This window comes from Sarcophilus harrisii, chromosome 2, assembly GCF_902635505.1.
Source record: "Sarcophilus harrisii chromosome 2, mSarHar1.11, whole genome shotgun sequence".
Classification (NCBI taxonomy): domain Eukaryota; kingdom Metazoa; phylum Chordata; class Mammalia; order Dasyuromorphia; family Dasyuridae; genus Sarcophilus; species Sarcophilus harrisii.
The window spans coordinates 325,623,878-325,642,455 of NC_045427.1; the positions used below are offsets into that span (position 1 = coordinate 325,623,878).

Consider the following 18,578-nt stretch of genomic DNA (forward strand, 5'->3'; position numbering starts at 1 on the left):
ATTGATTCAATGAGATTTTTTTAACTTGATTTCTCATATTCAACCTATTTGTTGATATTAGGGTTAGTTATTCATATAATATCATGCCATCCATCTTCTTTATGAGTCTTTTAAAATTCTATATTGGTCTATGATATCTTTTTGTATTATTACATTGGTCTCTTTAGACTTTGTCATTAAAATCCCATTCCTCTGGGCAGGATTCACATTTTTTTATCCACAAAATTCTATCCTTTCTTTGTAGTCTTTAAGAAAAAAAATCTCCTCTCTGAAAAACTGAGGTATAAGTCACACTACTGGGCCTAGTTTTTCCTTTTTTTTTTTCTCTTGCTTTTCCTAACAGGAGCTTTTACTGAAAGACATACTTCACTATGTATTATGTGCTTACCTACCAAATTTCTAAATAGGGATAAAGTATTGAAAAGAGCTATGTGACCAACAATAATGTCAAAAGCCACACAGTTACAAAAGCAAACAGAAGTATTAGAAGCAGCTTATCAATGCTTGAACCCTCCTTTAGATGCAGAGATTATGCCAAGGATGTGGACAATCTATCATCAAATGCCTGATGTTATTGTATCTGTTCTAGAAGACTGAGTGTCTGTAAGCTTCCTACCAAGGGGACTAATTCATTAAATATATAAATACTGGCTTCTGTAGTAATATTTCTTGCCCATTGATTGCAGTGTCTCCAAATTTAGAAGACTGTTAAGTTAGATCTGTTTTTGAGAAAAATAGTGACCATGAGATCCAACATTGGTTAAACTAACAAGTTATCAGATTCTTATGGTCAGTGTAGGGTTGCTGAGTTCTCTCCAAGTGATACTTCAGATTCTTCAAATTGACCATTAACTGCAAATACATCTTCCTCTTACATGTTATAAAAGATTAATGGAATAATTACAGAATGAAGGAAATTGATCAAGTAAATTGATGAGTAAAACCAATTGTCAAAGTATAAGACTGAACAAGAAGTGCATCATGCAGGGGCATTTAGGGTTAGGGTTAGGTATTGTTGAGACACACAAAAAGGAATTTTAATTGGGTGGTCAAAATATTTAGAAGCAATCATTAACTATAAAAAGTTTTAACTTAGTACTTAAGTTAATATGTAATTATCCACGTATTAATATGTAATTTTTTGTAATGTAATAATTTTGTAATATAATAATTAATATGTAATTTTCCGTGGAAATTTCAACCATTGTGGAGAATAGAGAAAATTATTCAGTGAATGGCATTGAGTTTAAAATGTTTCTAGTTCTGCCACATTTTGAGTTTTATGTATACTTCAAGTGAAGGGCAGTCTCCCTACTAAAGGAAAAAGCGAAAGGACATTAAAAAACATTTTTCCCCATTTCATATTGTAAAGGAGAATGCAGCTTTATAAAGGAAACAGAAGCAGTGTTTCGGGGGAAAAGAGAATATGAGATGGAAAAGGCAAGATTTCACTTGCCAAGATAATGAATAATTTAAGACAAAGGAAAAAGGAATAGAAAGGGTTAGCTATAAATTAAAGCTTAAATACAGTTTTCAGAATCATTCTGAAAAACATTAAGAATGACTGAAGGAAAATAAGCTACTCATCCTACAAAAAGAATGATATAGTAGAACCCCAAAGATATCGGATGAGAGAGAGGGAGAGCATCCAATAAGAAACACAGGAAGAAGGGAGGTATGGTAATAGTTGGTGACTCCCTGCTGATGAATACCAAGATAGCTAGCCATTTGTCAGTCCCAAAACAATTACAAAGAGTTTATTTGTCTTCCTAGGACATAAATCTAAGACATAAAAGAAAACTTGACAGGATTTATTAAAATGAAAATCCTTACTTCTGATTTCACATGGGCAAAAATGACACTTCAAAAAATAATCTAAAAACTATTGCAAACAATTATAAATTTTTTTGGAAAAAAACTTAAAGACCATGGGGACATAGGTTACGTTTTCTTCATGTTGCCCATTGAAGGGAAAGGATGCAGTAGAGAAAAATTAATTTCTCTGAGAATGGGATTTGGATTTCTGGATCTGACTCCTGGCCAGAGATGGCGTATACTCATAAAAGATTATTAAGAATTTGTTTGTCAGATATCTTTAAAATCTAATCTGAAGGACTTAAACTAAAAATGAAGGGGAAGGTAGAAAACTCTGTGTGTATATGTATGTAAGTATGTGTTTTTATATGTGTACATATATATACTATATTTAGCATATATATAATATATATATTATATTTGTGTGTGCATGTTTATATATTAAGTTTCACAAAGATAGATACATACACACATGCACATGTGCGTGAGGACAACAATTGGGCTACCCAGAAATTCACTCGTGTCAAAATCTAAGAAAAGAGTAAAATATATGTCTATATGTAAATACCCAGAGTTAGGCAATAAACAAAAAGAAATAGGGATCCTAATATATAAGGTGATAAATTTAATTTCATAAGTTTCACTGAGCCTTTGTGTAATGAAACCTATGACTAAACCATGTCTCTGAATAGGTATATATTACTCAAAAGAAATAGTGTAGGTAAAGGGGAAAGGAGGTTAGCTTCGAAAATTAATAAAGGAATGAAAGGGGAAAACATGACAGTATTTGAGTAAAAATCAAAGAAGGAAGAAAAAAAGCTATTTTTTTTAAGTGGACTATATATATTACAGACCACCTAGGCAAAAAAAGAAAAGAAAAGAAAAAAGAAAGAAAGAAAGAAAAGAAAAGAAAAGAAAGAAATACATGGAGAATTTGGGAAATAAATCACAAGCTTGATGCAGAGGTGTAATATAATAGTGACAAGGAACTTCAGTTAACTAGAAATTTGCTGGAGCATTTTCTCTCCCCCAAAGAGAGCATCTTTTATGTTTCATCTCTCTTTCTTCTTCCTCCTTTATTTTTTTTCTTCTTCCTTCAGGATTTTACAATCTGAATTTTGGCTATCCAAGAAAGTAAATTTTTTTTAATGTTCCTGGCCTGTGTAATATTTGTAATCTAACATGCTTTTTTAAGCTTTTTATTTTCAAAACATATGCACAGATCATTTTTCAACACTGACCCTTGCATAGCCTTGTGTTTCAGATTTTCCCCTACTTCCCCCATCCTCTCCCCTAGATGGCAAGCAATCCAATATATGTTATACATGTTAAAATATATGTTAAGTCCTATATATGGAAACATTTATATAGTTCTCTTGTTGCACAAGAAAAATCAGATAAAAAAGAATAGAAAATGAGTAAAAAAACAAAATGCAAGCAAACCACAACAGAAAGAGTAAGAATGCTATGTTGTGGTGCATACTCAGTTCCCACAATCCTCTGTCTGGGTGTAGATGGCTCTCTTCATCACAAGATCATTGAACTGGTCTCAATCATCTCATTGTTGGAAAGAGTCATATCCATCAAAATTGATCATCATATAGTCTTGTTGCCGTGTATAATGATCTCCTGGTTCTGCTCATTTCATTTAGCATCAATTCATGTAAGTCTTTCCAGGCCTCTCTGAAATCATTTTCCTGATCCTTTCTTTATAGAACAGTAATCTTCCATAACATTCATATACCATAACTTATTCAGCCATTCTCCAGCTGATGGGCATCCACTCAATTTCCAGTTTCTTGTCACTACAAAGAGGGCTGCCACAAACATTTTTTTTTTTTAATAGCCTTTTATTTACAGGATATATACATGGGTAACTTTACAGCATTAACAATTGCCAAACCTCTTGTTCCAATTTTTCACCTCTTACCCCCCCACCCCCTCCCCTAAATGGCAGGATGACCAGTAGATGTTAAATATATTGAAATATAACTTAGATACACAATAAGTATACATGACCAAAACATTATTTTGCTGTACAAAAAGAATCAGACTCTGAATTATTGTACAATTAGCTTGTGAAGGAAATCAAAAATGCAGGTGTGCATAAATATAGGGATTGGGAATTCAATGTAATGGTTTTTAGTCATCTCCCAGAGTTCTTTTTCTGGGTATAGCTAGTTCAGTTCATTACTGCTCCATTAGAAATGATTTGGTTGATCTCGTTGCTGAGGATGGCCTGATCCATCAGAACTGGTCATCATCTAGTATTGTTGTTGAAGTATATAATGATCTCCTGGTCCTGCTCATTTCACTCAGCATCAGTTCGTGTAAGTCTCTCCAGGCCTTTCTGAAATCATCCTGTTGGTCATTTCTTACAGAACAGTAATATTCCATAATTTTCATATACCACAATTTATTCAGCCATTCTCCAACTGATGGACATCCATTCAGTTTCCAGTTTCTAGCCACTACAAAAAGGGCTGCCACAAACATTCGTGCACATACAGGTCCCTTTCCCTTCTTTATAATCTCTTTGGGATATAATCCCAGTAGTAACACTGCTGGATCAAAGGGTATGCACAGTTTGATAACTTTTTTTTTTTTTTTAATAGCCTTTTATTTACAGGATATATACATGGGTAACTTTACAGCATTAACAATTGCCAAACCTCTTGTTCCAATTTTTCACCTCTTACCCCCCCACCCCCTCCCCTAAATGGCAGGATGACCAGTAGATGTTAAATATATTGAAATATAACTTAGATACACAATAAGTATACATGACCAAAACATTATTTTGCTGTACAAAAAGAATCAGACTCTGAATTATTGTACAATTAGCTTGTGAAGGAAATCAAAAATGCAGGTGTGCATAAATATAGGGATTGGGAATTCAATGTAATGGTTTTTAGTCATCTCCCAGAGTTCTTTTTCTGGGTATAGCTAGTTCAGTTCATTACTGCTCCATTAGAAATGATTTGGTTGATCTCGTTGCTGAGGATGGCCTGATCCATCAGAACTGGTCATCATCTAGTATTGTTGTTGAAGTATATAATGATCTCCTGGTCCTGCTCATTTCACTCAGCATCAGTTCGTGTAAGTCTCTCCAGGCCTTTCTGAAATCATCCTGTTGGTCATTTCTTACAGAACAGTAATATTCCATAATTTTCATATACCACAATTTATTCAGCCATTCTCCAACTGATGGACATCCATTCAGTTTCCAGTTTCTAGCCACTACAAAAAGGGCTGCCACAAACATTCGTGCACATACAGGTCCCTTTCCCTTCTTTATAATCTCTTTGGGATATAATCCCAGTAGTAACACTGCTGGATCAAAGGGTATGCACAGTTTGATAACTTTTTGAGCATAGTTCCAAACTACTCTCCAAAATGGTTGGATTCGTTCACAACTCCACCAACAATGCATCAATGTCCCAGTTTTCCCGCATCCCCTCCAACAATCATCATTATTTTTTCCTGTCATCTTAGCCAATCTGACAGGTGTGTAGTGGTATCTTAGAGTTGTCTTAATTTGCATTTCTCTGATTAATAATGACTTGGAGCATCTTTTCATATGACTAGAAATAGTTTCAATTTCTTCATCTGAGAATTGTCTGTTCATATCCTTTGACCATTTTTCAATTGGAGAATGGCTTGATTTTTTATAAATTAGAGTTAATTCTCTATATATTTTGGAAATGAGGCCTTTATCAGAACCTTTGACTAAAAATATTTTCCCAGTTTATTGCTTCCCTTCTAATCTTGTCTGCATTAGTTTTGTTTGTACAAAAACTTTTCAGTTTGGTATAATCGAAATTTTCTATTTTGCCACAAACATTTTTGCAAAAGTGGATCCCTTTCCCTCCTTTAAGCTTTTTTTGGGATGTAAGCTGGATCAAAGGGTATGCACAGTTTGATAACTTTTTGAGCATAGTACCAAATTGCTCTCCAGAATAGCTGGATCTGTTCACAATTCCATCAACAATGTATTAGTGTCCCAGTTTTCCCACATCCCCTCCAACATTCATCATTATCTTTTCCTGTCATCTTAGCAATCTCAGAGGTGTATAGTGGTGTCTCAGAGTTGTCTTAATTTGCATTTCTCTGATTAATAGTGATTTAGAGCGTCTTTTCATATGATTAGAAATGATTTTAATTTCTTCATCTGAAAATTGTCTGCTCATACCCTTTGACTATTTGTCAATTGGAGAATGACTTGAATTCTTATAAATTTGAATCAATTTTCTATATATTTTAGAAATGAGGCCTTTATCAGAACCCTTAAATATAAAAATGTTTTCCCAATTTATTGCTTCCCTTCTAATATAATCAAAATTATCCATTTGGTGTTCAGTTATGAGTTTTAGTTCTTCTTTGGACACAAATTCCTTCCTTCTTCCCAGATCTGAGTGGCAAACTATTCTATGTTCTTCTAGTTTGCTTATAATGTCATTCTTTATGTGAATTATGAATCCATTTTGATCTTATCTTGATATGTGGTATTAGGTGTGGGTAAATGCCTATTTTTTTCCATGCTAGTTTCCAATTTTCCTAGCAGTTTTTGTCAAATAGTGAATTCTTATCCCAAAAGCTGGGGTCTTTGGGTTTGTCAAACACTAAATTGCTATAATTATTGACTGTTTTGTCCTGTGAGTCTAACATATTCCACTGATTGACTACTCTATTTCTTAGAACCTGGCATGTTTTTATAGAAGCAGCTAATGACATTAGGCAGGATATGCCTGTAATTTGTCTTTTTATTTCTCTTTTTTTCAAGGTACTTGAATTTAAAAAAAACAACTTTATCACTTCTCTGAAGCAGAATTGAGGCCCTCTATAAAGTTTCCTATTTCTGCTAATACAGAAATGGTGGCAATCTTATTCCTCCACTGAACCAATTCTGCATTTATGCCTTCCCTTGGGAATAGCTCTGTACTTCTCCCACTATTGTGCTGAAAGCTGGGGTTGGATCAGCTACCAACAAGGCAGTCTAGCCAGGTCCAGGGAGTATGAGGTGACACATTCTTGGTTGAAAGATGAAGAAAGGATATTGTCAGGGTCATACCAGTCTAGAAATTCATCCCAATGCCATCTCATCTTGAGAGTTTGCCCAGCCTACTCACTGTTAGTTTAGTCACCTTTTGACTAGATGGGAAGAGACCATTGAATATAGTATATCTATCATGTTTCCAGAGAACTTTTTTGGGTAAATAGAGCAATTTTCAGTGTAGCTACTGTGTAATAATTGTCTAATGATACCCAAATCTCAAGGTCTTTATAAAAATAATGGTCTCTCTTAATTATATCATTGAATTTAGAACTAGAAGAGATCTTAGAGACCATCTGATTCAAATCTCTAGAGCTGAAGAAACTGAAATCCAGAGTGACTGGCCATGGTCATAGAGCAAAGCCAAAAGCAAACCTATATACTTTGATTCCTAGTCCAATGACCTTTTCAATACTGTAAAGGTCAGATGGCTAGGACTTGAAAAATCTTTCCTTAGTTTCATCACTCAAAAATTTATTTGAACTTCACTTAGTGCCTCAAGTTTCCTTTACATCTGCATAAATCTAATAGCCATAGTACTCTAAATGGGCTTTCTGAGGCTTGACTAATTCATGTTGGTAAGTGATAACAAATCCTTAGATGAAAGGTATATATTATCCACAGACAGTTGTTTCTACCCTAATATTATTTGTTTTGTTCTGTGGCTTAGCATCAGAAGTTTCTTGTCAGTGCTATCTTTTGTTTGTTTTTTCATCACTGGATTTTTTAAAAGCTACAACTTTAATCTGTTCATCTTTTGCACTTATGAAATGTTACAGTGCTATTCCTACTCCAAAAATGAATTATTCAAGGTTTTGGGTTGTTTTTTTTTTTTTAATGTAAGAAGTGAAATTTCACACATAGAAAAACTTGAGAGTAGGAGGTATTTCTATGAAACTGAAGAAAAAAAAAGGGGGAGCTAAAAGCAATGCTGTTACTAATGTAAGAGGAGTAAGTGAAAAACTGCAAAATTTACAATTTCATCACCACCCTTAAAATCGTAAACTTGAAGGAAAGTATTAAGAAAAACATCCTCTTTTGTTCCTTTACTTTGTTTTCTTCTTGTCAGAATTTTTTTTTAATTTTAAGACATAAAAAATATACAAAAAAATATTTTAGACAGAAAGTTCTGTGAGATAACTAATGAAGCTTACTCTCCTGTGTATTTATGTAGAAGAGGAAATAATTTCCTTTTTTTGACCATCAGTCAATAAACAATAAGTATTTTATTAAGTTTCTAGTATGCCAGGCACTATTCTAAGAGCTGAAGAAACGAAAGAGGCAAAAGACAACTCCTGTCCTCAGAGAGCTCACAATCCAGTAGGAGACAATAAGCAAGCAAATATGTGTAAACAATCTGTTTACATACATAGGATAAATTGGAAAAAAAATAAAAGATTAGAATTAAGAGGGGGTGTAGAATTAAAAGAACATTATATATGGTAACACCTACACTGTTTTAAAAATGACTTTGAGTGAATAAACCACTTATCTATTAAAAATACACAAATTGATTATAAAGGGTATACAAAGAAAGACTATGCATTCAGAGAAAGAACTAATAAATAGAAGTATGTATGGAATAAATTTACTTACATACCTATCTATTTGTGTCTAATGGTACCATCTCTAGCATGGAGGAAACTTAAGGAAAATGTTTTTTTGTTTTTTGTTTTTTACTTCTTATAAATTTTTTTTATTTTTATAGCTGATAACTTACATAAAACCCCCCTTTAATTTAGAGTGATAGCTTTCCATAAGAAACTACTTAAAGAGCAGCTTTGGTCAAGAATGGAATGAAATAGCCAATCAAAAAGACATCACTGCTGATTTTTTAAACCAATACATTCACCAATTATGTTCAAAAAAACAAAAACAAAACATCTACAAGAGATATTTTCTCAATTTTGACTTGTGGTAGGGTCTTTCCCATCTTCATGCAAATGCTGGAGCTGCATTCTGTCAAGTGTCTGTCATGTTAAAGAATGAAAGTACAGCTTCACATGCATAGCCCCTGTATCAAAGACTCTAAAGTCTTGAAATCCCAAATTGTCATTGCTCCATCAATGCCAGTGGTACAAAATTTGTGGCAGTCTTGCTTGTTCATTTCATAAATAGACACTTGGGTGATACGATTTTGGTGTAGCATTTCTAGAGCAATGTTGCAATCCTCAGTTGTGGCTCTCTTATCCATCTTGCGGGAGCGCTCCATAGCAGAGATGTTGCGCTGGATGCTCTGTTTTAGAATGTCTAATATGGAGACAAAGATCAAGGAACCACAGTCATCATAGTTAAACAGCATTGGGCAGCAGTCATGATCAGCAGCTACCACACTATTCTCAGAGACAAACAACATACTGAGGAGTGGGAGGAACTCTGTTTTCAGCTGTGAAATCATCATGTTTTTGGAGGCATCAGCAATCCAAATAGTATTATCATGGCTGACCCAAGTGAGGTGGTTCCCACTAGCAGAGTAACTAATCCCATGGACCCAACCACCACTTTCTGTACTCTGACATCAGCTGACCAAAAGGCATCTTGGTACCCCATGGAGTACAGGCTGGCTTTTCATTAACTCCTTTAATGTAACCATAAAAAGCTCTGCATTCGAAATCACAAGATCCAGCAGCCAGTAAAACATTGTTTGGGTGCCAGTCCAAACTAAGGATAGTAGAATAAATTGGCTTTTTAATGTGTTTGCTCACCTACCAGTCATTTTCAGATTCAAAGTAGCATATAGAAATCAGCCGAGCTCCACTACCTACCACAAATTTATTCTCCAGGAGAGACCATTTCACAAAAGTAGCTGCACAATTAATCCTCAGGATGATTAGGGTTGGTTTTCAGATGCTATCTTTCTGACTCCAGACATAGGCATTACAGTCTGTACCACAAGTTACAATTCGATCATTCTTGGGAGCCCAGTCAATATCTGTAATGTATCCATTGTGTTCCTTCACAATGGGCTTTTACAAACCATTGGTTCCTATTCTTGTAAATGTGGACTTCATGATTATCAGAGCTAAGGGCAATCTGAGTATGATCTCTGTTCCAAGCGTGGAAGGTGATTGGCTCTAGTAAAAATTGATGTAAGGACATTATTCTTAATGTTTTCAAAAGGAAAAAGCTGGGATGGGGAGGTGCAGACAGGCTCTGGAGCAGAGGATTCACGTACTCTGGTCAGTTGATGTGAATAAATTCCAGCAGTAGGCTGGAGGAAGGTGGAGGCCAGACAGGAAAAGGGTTTTAAAAAGGAATTTGCATAATAATTTTGTTGTGTATTTAAAAGGAATAGCAAATTGTGCACAGTAGATTTATAGTTTCGTCTATACCATCTTTTTATTAGTAATATAGTATATATAGAGAGCATCTATACTACATATAGTAATATTATAGAAAATGTTTTTGTTCTATAAATTAATTTTAAAAAGGAGGCTAAATTATTCCTGTAGAAGATAGAATTTTAGTTGGAAAGCCAGGAGGCAGAGATAAAGAAGGAGAACATTCCAGACATAGGGGACAATGAGAGAAAATGCCTAATGTTGCAAGATGGAGTGAGTATCTTGTTCAGGGAATATCTGGGAGGTTCCTGTCACTGGATTGAAGAGCCCATGGCAGAGAGAACACTAGAAGGATGGGAAGGGGGAGGGGGGGGCTATGTTATAAAGGACTTTGTTGAATAGATGATTTTTTTATTTGATCTTGGAGGTAATAGAGAACTACTAGACTTCATTGAGTTAGAGGGGGAAAGAGAAATATATGATATGAGTTGACCTATTCTTTAAGAAAATTACTTTTTGATTTTTTAGAGTGGGAATGGACTTGAAGCAGACAGATCTGCCAGCAATTAGACTATTGACTAATCCATGTGTGAGAACCTAAACTATGTTATCAGAGTATATCTGTTATCAAAGAGAGTAGTAGAGGAGAAATAGAGACATATTCAAGAAATGTTGCAAAAGTAAAATTTGACAAATTTTGGCAATATTGAAGATGGAAAGCATGAAATGTTAAGGATGATATCTTAGGATGCAAGCCTAGGGAGCTGAGAAGATGGTGTCCCCTACTATAATTTTACTATAATTGGGAAGGTTAGTGGGGAGGAGGATTTAGGAGGAATGCTAATGAGTTTAATTTAGATATATTGCATTTAAGATGTCTACTGGATATCAAGTTTAAGATAACTGAAAGGTAATTTGGATGTGCAAGATTGGAGGTGAATAAAGAAATTAAGGCAGAATAGATAAATTTGAGAATCATCGGCATAGAGATGGTAACTAAAGATCATCACTCAGTAAAATAGAATAAAGAGAAAAAGGCAAAGGACAGAGCACTGTGGGATACCTACATTTAGAGAATCTGTTCTAGATGAAGACCCAAGAAAGGAAATTTTGAAAGAGTACTTAGATAGGTAGGACAAGAACCAAAAGACAGTAGTGTCCTAAAAACTTAGAAAGAAGAGAGTATGAAGGAAAAGATGGTGGTCAGCAGTGTTAGAAGCTGCAGAGAAGTCACAGAGAACAAGGACTGAAAAAAGGCCATTGGATTTGGCAACTAAGAGATCATGAATAACTTTGGAGAAAGTTGATTCAATGGAAACCAGACTGTAAGGGATTATGAAAACATTGAGAAAAAATAAAATGGAAGCCCTTCTTCTCAACTGTCTTCTTAAAGAGACAGAAGAGATCTATAGAGTGATAGTTAATGGGGATGGAAGAATCAATTGAGAGGTTTTTTGAGGATGGGAGAGTCATGACAATGTTTGTAGGCAGTAATGAAAGGAGCCAGTACACAAGAAGAGACTAAAGGTAAGTGAGGAAATGGGAGTGACAGAAGGGAGAAATCTATCAAGGAGACAGGATGGATCGGAATCACTTTATATAGATAGAGAGGTGGAGAGGCAGTTTCTTCAGCTGAGACTGATGAAAGGAGGAGTGAGTAACAGAAGGCTTCTGAGTGATATGGGAAAGTAAGAAATGAGAAGAGAAAATTCAAAGCAAATAGTATGCATTCTTTCTGTAAAAAAAATGAGGCAAGGTTCTTGGCTGAAAAGGGCAGAGTAGGGGGGAACTATGGGAGACTTTTCAAAATCTAACCAGGATTGCAGTCATTTACAAAGCACGTCTTGAATGCCTCCTCAATGGCAGGTACTTGGGATACAGAGAAGAATAAGGCAGTCTTTGGTGAGGTATATAATCTAAATTAGTGAGAATTAGACTACTTAAAGGGAAAAGATAACTAACAATATGAGATAGAATATATTGGGTGACAAGTGCCATAAGTGATAAGAACTACTCCTTTGTCATTTAATGATCTCTGAACTTCCTTATAGCTTTAAACACTATAAAAAAATTTTTTTTATAAACATCCCCCATTATCTTCTGTAACTTGGAAGGATGTTCTAATAACCTTCTAATTGGTCTGCTTCCAATCTCTTCCCTTTCCAATTTTTCTTTTACACCATTATAAAAATAATCTTTCTTATATATAGATCTGATTATAACACTCCCACTCATAGTTTCTTCTTGGCTCCTGATTGCCTCTTAAATCAAGTCTTAAACATCCAGCACTCCTTCAGTATCTACTCATCCATACAAAATCTCTGCTGCAGCCAAAGTGAAGAAGCAAGATGTAATAAAGTCAAAATCTGGGTTTCAGTCATAGTTCTAATTCTACCTGAGTGATCATGCACTTAAACCATCAGGAATTCATTTTCTTAATCTTTAATAAGGAGGTTAGACTAGATGATCTTCAATTTTTTTCCAGCTCTAAATTCTACAAAAGTTATGATCATTTATACACCATACATTTTCTTGACCGTGCCTTTCTTTCTCCAGTTGTCTCTTCTTAGAAAATGCTCTTCCCTTAACCTTGTGCATCTAAGTCTGAAGCAGTTAGGTACAACAGTGAATAGAATATTCATCCTGGAACCGGGAAGCTATGAGTTCAAATCCATCCCCACATACTTCTTAACTGTGTGGTCCCGGAAAAATCACCTAACCTTTTTCTATTTATTAACCTTTATTATCAGGATGATAACATGTTATCTCCCAGGGTAGTGGTGAAGATAAAATTAGATAATATTATTAAAGCATATTGTAAACTTTAAAACACTATATAAATGCTAGCTGTTATCATTCTTACCCTAAAAGACCTATCTAAATTTTTCTTCCTTCAAAAGATCTTTTCCTACTCCTTCTCTCAATAATCATCAGTTCTTCTTTTCAATTCCAGTAGCAATTCATACACACACACACACACACACACACACACACACGTATAGTGATCTTGGTACAATCCTACACTATATGTGTGTGTGTGTGTACATATATTGTGTCTAGCACAATCCTACATTCTTTCCTGAGATACAATCCTATATAATCAGTTGTCTGTATGACATTTGCATCTGAATATCCCCTTAGGCATCTTAAACTTCATATATTCCAAACAGAACTATTTCCCAAACCCACCCCTTTTCCTAACTTCTCAATTTACCATCTTTCCGTCATTTAGGCTCACAATATCAATCATTTTCAACTATGCTTTTTCCTCATTCCACTTTCCCAGTCAGTTGCCAAATGTTGTCAGTTGTACTTCCCCAGTATCTGTCAAATGTTTGGGATATTTTCATAGAATCATTGAAGAACAGATAGAAGGGACTTTAGATAAGTCATTTAGATCAGTCCCTTTTACAGATGAGGAATTCCAGTTTGTCCTCCACACAGCTAACAATATGTTATTCTTAAAACAAAGGTCTGACCTTGTCACTTCCTGGCTTAGGAAGATGTAGTGCTTCTTGTAGGATCATATACAAGCCTTCTTAGCCTCCAGGCTACCTTTTCAGAGTTAGTGACCATTACTTTCCTTTATTCATTTCTTGGTCAAGCCAAACTAGCTTCATACTCAACCTTCCCTCTCCCATTTCCTTACCCGTGCACAAGTTCTAAACTATACCTGCTGTGCACTCACTTCTCATTTCTTATAGTTCCAGCCTCCCTCAAAATTCAGCTCAAGCTTCTACTGTCTATGTAAGGACTTTCCTGAACCTTTCAGTTCTGAATGTGTTGCTTTCCATGATACTTCAATTAACTTTATATGTATTTTATACTTATATTCTGCCTTCTCCAGTAAAATTAAGCTCTGTATGCCTGGCATGTTGTAAATTTATAAATAAATGTTTATTGATTATTCACAAATTCTGAAAGCAAAGTACTAAAAGTGATGCGCTTCTAGTGGTAGAGAATTGGGGTGGGGAATCCCTCTGATTGGAGACACAGGTCCAACGTGAAAGAATTCACAAACCCAAAAAGTCCCCAAAAAAGATTTATTGGCACTGAGAAGCCAGTTTTGCTAGGAAGACATACTTCTTAGTGGCAAAAGGTTCTGTCAGGGAAAATGGCAAAGGCTAACACTGAGAAGAGTGTTCTTCACAGTAGGCAAGAGTCCTGACAGGCAGTTGTGGCAAGAAGAGAGGTTCTTGGCAAAGCACAATCCTACTTCAGAATTCTGCTGAGATTTGGAGTTCAAAATTGTCTTTTTATAAGAGGTCTGAGGCTGGGCCTTCTGTTCAATGCCCCCAGGCCTAGATTTCCAGTTGAAAAGAAACTACTTATCTTGGAATTTCCAGCCACTCAGTAGAAATATCAGGCCCAGATCTCCAACTGAATGAGACCACTCAAGTTCCAGCTACTGGCAGAAGTCCTGGGCTAATCTTCAACTCAATAGAGGATGCAGCTAGTCCCTGCCAAGATTTCAATAGAATGAAACCATTTAACTGCCCTACAGGGTGGGTCTCTGCAGAGGAGAGTTTCAGGGTTCACCTCTCCACCCCTATCAAAAGGACACTTAATTCAGTGGTGTGCAAGAAATCATCATAGTCTTTTGAGACAATGATTTATTTAATCAGGATAGATCACCAATCTAGTTCCTTTATAATACAGGAGAAGAGGATGGGCTTTGAAGTTTTAATTAAATAAAGTACATTTATTTATATAGTAGCAAAACCCACTAGTTACCTATTGTGAAGACCATGTATTTTTAAATCAGCAGGAGTCAGGAATTCAGGTTAGGGGAAAATCGTCAGTCTTTATTCTCAGTGAAGAAGGATCAGAGGTGGAAGAGAATGGGCGATAGCAATGTGTGCAGCTGAGTCAAGAAGCTAGCTCGACCCGCAGCCACACGACCAGCAGCTAGGAGAATGGAACCCAGGCCCAATCTCTCCCAGCTTCTCTTCCTGTTCCTCTCTCTGCCTCCACCCACCAAAATCGTCATTTCCTGTACAGCACATCAGGACTTGCACAGAGAGTGGGCAGGGACCATTCTTTATCCAATCATGTATATTAATAGAGTATAGTCCAATTACTATTTAGCCTCATGTACTTGGGACCTGAGTGCATCAACTCAAACCTCAGCCCATTAAAACCTATCTCTCCTCCCTACCTAGATCAGTACAGCTTCTAGATTCTTGTAATGCAACAGATATGTATGCTCAGATTCAAAGTAGAAAAGAAAGGAAAAGAAACTGTCACCATAACACCATTGTCTAAATGAAGAAACAATGTTGATGAAATGCCCATTTTAACAGAAAAAATGTCAGTCTAATGTGCTATTGAACAAATTAAAGAAAAAAACAGAATCCTTAAATGAAAACTTTAGAATTAGAAGGGAGGTACTTTAGAAATCATCTATTTCTATTTTTTAACTTATTCTGTCATCTAGTTAATTTTTTAAAGTACATATGTTTTCCTCCTTTATATTATATGAAGGTATTTACATCCTAAAGGCTGAACATCAACTGAAGAGGTTTATTTATTCCTGTAACTTAATTTAAGCAAGCACCACTAAAGTTAGAAATTTGTCATGGTTCTATTTCTAGTCTTTCTCAATACTCCTTTAGTACTAACTCCCTTGTGAAGTGTTGTACCATGTTTAGCTAGCAGACTTTCATATCCCAGTTTCACATAGGTTTTTACTTTAAAAATAATTTTATCTAAGAGCCATTTGTATTTGTTTGGTGACATTACTGTTTTAGTGGAGTAACACATTATAATCCAACATAGGAGTCCATAAAATGTAGACAAGATGAATTTATTGAAATTCTCAACACAGCAATATCAAGTTGTTAAGAGTTTTTTTTTTTAATCCCATTCTTTCAACTACAGCTCCTATTATTCTATGAAGACTTTCTTTTTCGACTTCATTATACAGCTAAGTAGTTGTTTCCTAGTCTTAGATCAAATTTTCTCATATTAAAAAATTTAATATTTCATATTTGCATTCCTGGTATAAATCCTACTGTACATACCCTTTGACACAGCAGTGTTTCTACTAGGCCTATATCTAAAAGAGATCTTAAAGGAGGGAAAGAGACCCACATGTGGCAGTCCTTCTTATAGTGGCAAGAAACTGGAAACTGAGTGGCTGCCCATCAATGGCTGAATAAATTATGGCATATGGATGTTATGGAATATTATTGTTCTATAAGAAATAATCAGCAGGATGATTTTAGAGAGGCCTGGAGAGACTTACATAAATTGATACTAAGTGAAGTGAGCAGGACCAAGAGATCATTGTATATGGCAACAACAGTATTATATGATGATCAATTCTGATAGATGCAGCTCTCAACAATGAGATGATTCATACCAGTTTCAATGATTTCGTGATGAAGAGACCCATCTTCACCCAGAGAGAAGACTATGGGAACTGAATGTGGATCATAACATAACATTCTCACTTTTTTTGTTGTTTATATTTTGTTTTATTACTCATTTTCTTTTCTGTCTGATCTTTCTTATGCAGGAAGATAATTGTATTTTTACAAAGTTTACATACACTGGATTTAACATACATTTTAACATGAATAACATATATTAGGAAAGAAATTAAATTTCAGAGATATGTTGCTTTTTGAAGTGTCTCTTTTACAATATATCAGCATTCTGATGGCACAAATGAAGAAAAGAAATGCAGAAGAAAGATTCTAACTATGGCATTCATTCTCCTGGAGACTTTCTAGCTTTGTGTTACATAAGATTACACAAAGGTAACCTAGGTAAGCCTGAGTCTTGGATTCTTCCAACAATTCTGCTATACGACTTTGGAAGATTAATTTAATATCTCCTACCATTGTTTTCTTCAAAAGTAAATTGAGTGCTTGTGCTGCATCAGAGGCATCAAACACTCTTTCAGCAGCACCATAGTGCCTTGAACCAGATTAAAACATATTTTGAAAATATTTAACAAAATCAATAAAAATACAATAGAACATAAGTAATGTTAATATGTGGTTTTCTATGAAAGTTTAATGGCCCCAGTTTCTATTTGACACTTTTAAACTAGATGATTTCTATTATACTTTTTAAATCAAAATTTCTGTTATTCTAAATCATTACACTATTTAAAAAATTATAGAAAAAAGTAAAAGTTTTTTAAGATGGTAAATAACTTTCTGTCACTCTAATAATTATAATATTTACTGGATAATAAATAGGCTATGAGATCTCACAAATGATAAACAGGAACTTTTAAATAGTGTAAAAACCAAAAAAAGTTAATTATTCTGTTTCAGGTTATCTTCAAATTGGTGTTTGTTGGAAATTAGAATATTGTTAAGACTTCTTCTGAATTAGGAATGTAACATAAAAAATATTGTATGATCATGTAACCAACCAGAAATCAGAGTATTTGTTTTTCTCAAAACTGTTCCAAACCAAAAACCTCAGAAAAATCAAACTATACTATGGAGCAACTAAAACTAAAACCACAATATAGCCAAAAATACCATACAAAGAAAGAAAGGAAGGAAGGGAGAAAAAGAATTAACTAATTCTCTATAGGCCATAGATTTTACAATATATGTAAAGAAAATCAAAAGTTTTAGCTGAAGGATCCAGTTGGAGGAGAGGAAATCTTCTATGTCAGAAAAAAATGAAAATGAAACTCAGTGAGGGCTTGCTGGGAATTCTATATAACATTGCGAAAGAAGGAGGAACCTCAAGGTAAAGAGGAAAAACAATGACTACAAGGGAAAAGGAAAAAAGACTAGACTTTCCGGGGGGAAAAATTTTTTTAAACTCCGTAACAGTGACGTTGACAACTTTACCCTGTAATGATTCATAGTCTTAGACTAACTTAATTGCCTTCAGAAATATATTTTTTTATTAAAGCTTTTTATTTTTTAAAACATAATGCATGGACAATTCTTCAGCATTAACCCTTGCAAAACCTTGTGTTCCAATTGTTCCTTCCTTCCCCCATGCCCTCCCCTAGATGGCAAGTAATCCAATATATGTTAAACATGTTAAAATATATGTTAAATCCTATATATATATATACAATTATTATGCCACCCAAGAAAAAAAGAAAAGCAAAATAAAATGCAAGCAAACAACAACAAAGAATGAAAATGCTATGTTATGAACCACACTCAGTTCCCACAGTCCTTTCTCTGGGTGTAGATGGCTTTCTTCATCATTGAACAATTGGAACTGGTTTGAATCATCTCATTGTTATCGAGAGCCACATCCATCAGAATTGATCATCATATAATCTTCTTGTTGCCGTGTATAATGATCTCCTGGTTCTGCTCATTTCACTTAGCATCAATTCATGTAATTGACCTACTTTTTAAGATTTATTGTATATTACTCTTCACATTCTCCACATTCCAGCCAAACTGGCCTTTTTATTGTTTTCATACATTCCATTT

The 18,578-nt window shown here is 34.8% G+C and overlaps 1 protein-coding gene and 1 pseudogene across 13 annotated transcripts in view; one reads left to right on the plus strand and one right to left on the minus strand.

Annotated features, from left to right (window-relative positions):
• GPHN (gephyrin) overlaps positions 1-18,578 on the plus strand; it is a 751,804-nt gene that overhangs the window by 568,331 nt on the left and 164,895 nt on the right. The gene's annotated exons all lie outside the window — the stretch shown is intronic.
• LOC111720620 lies at positions 8,375-9,967 on the minus strand (annotated as a pseudogene).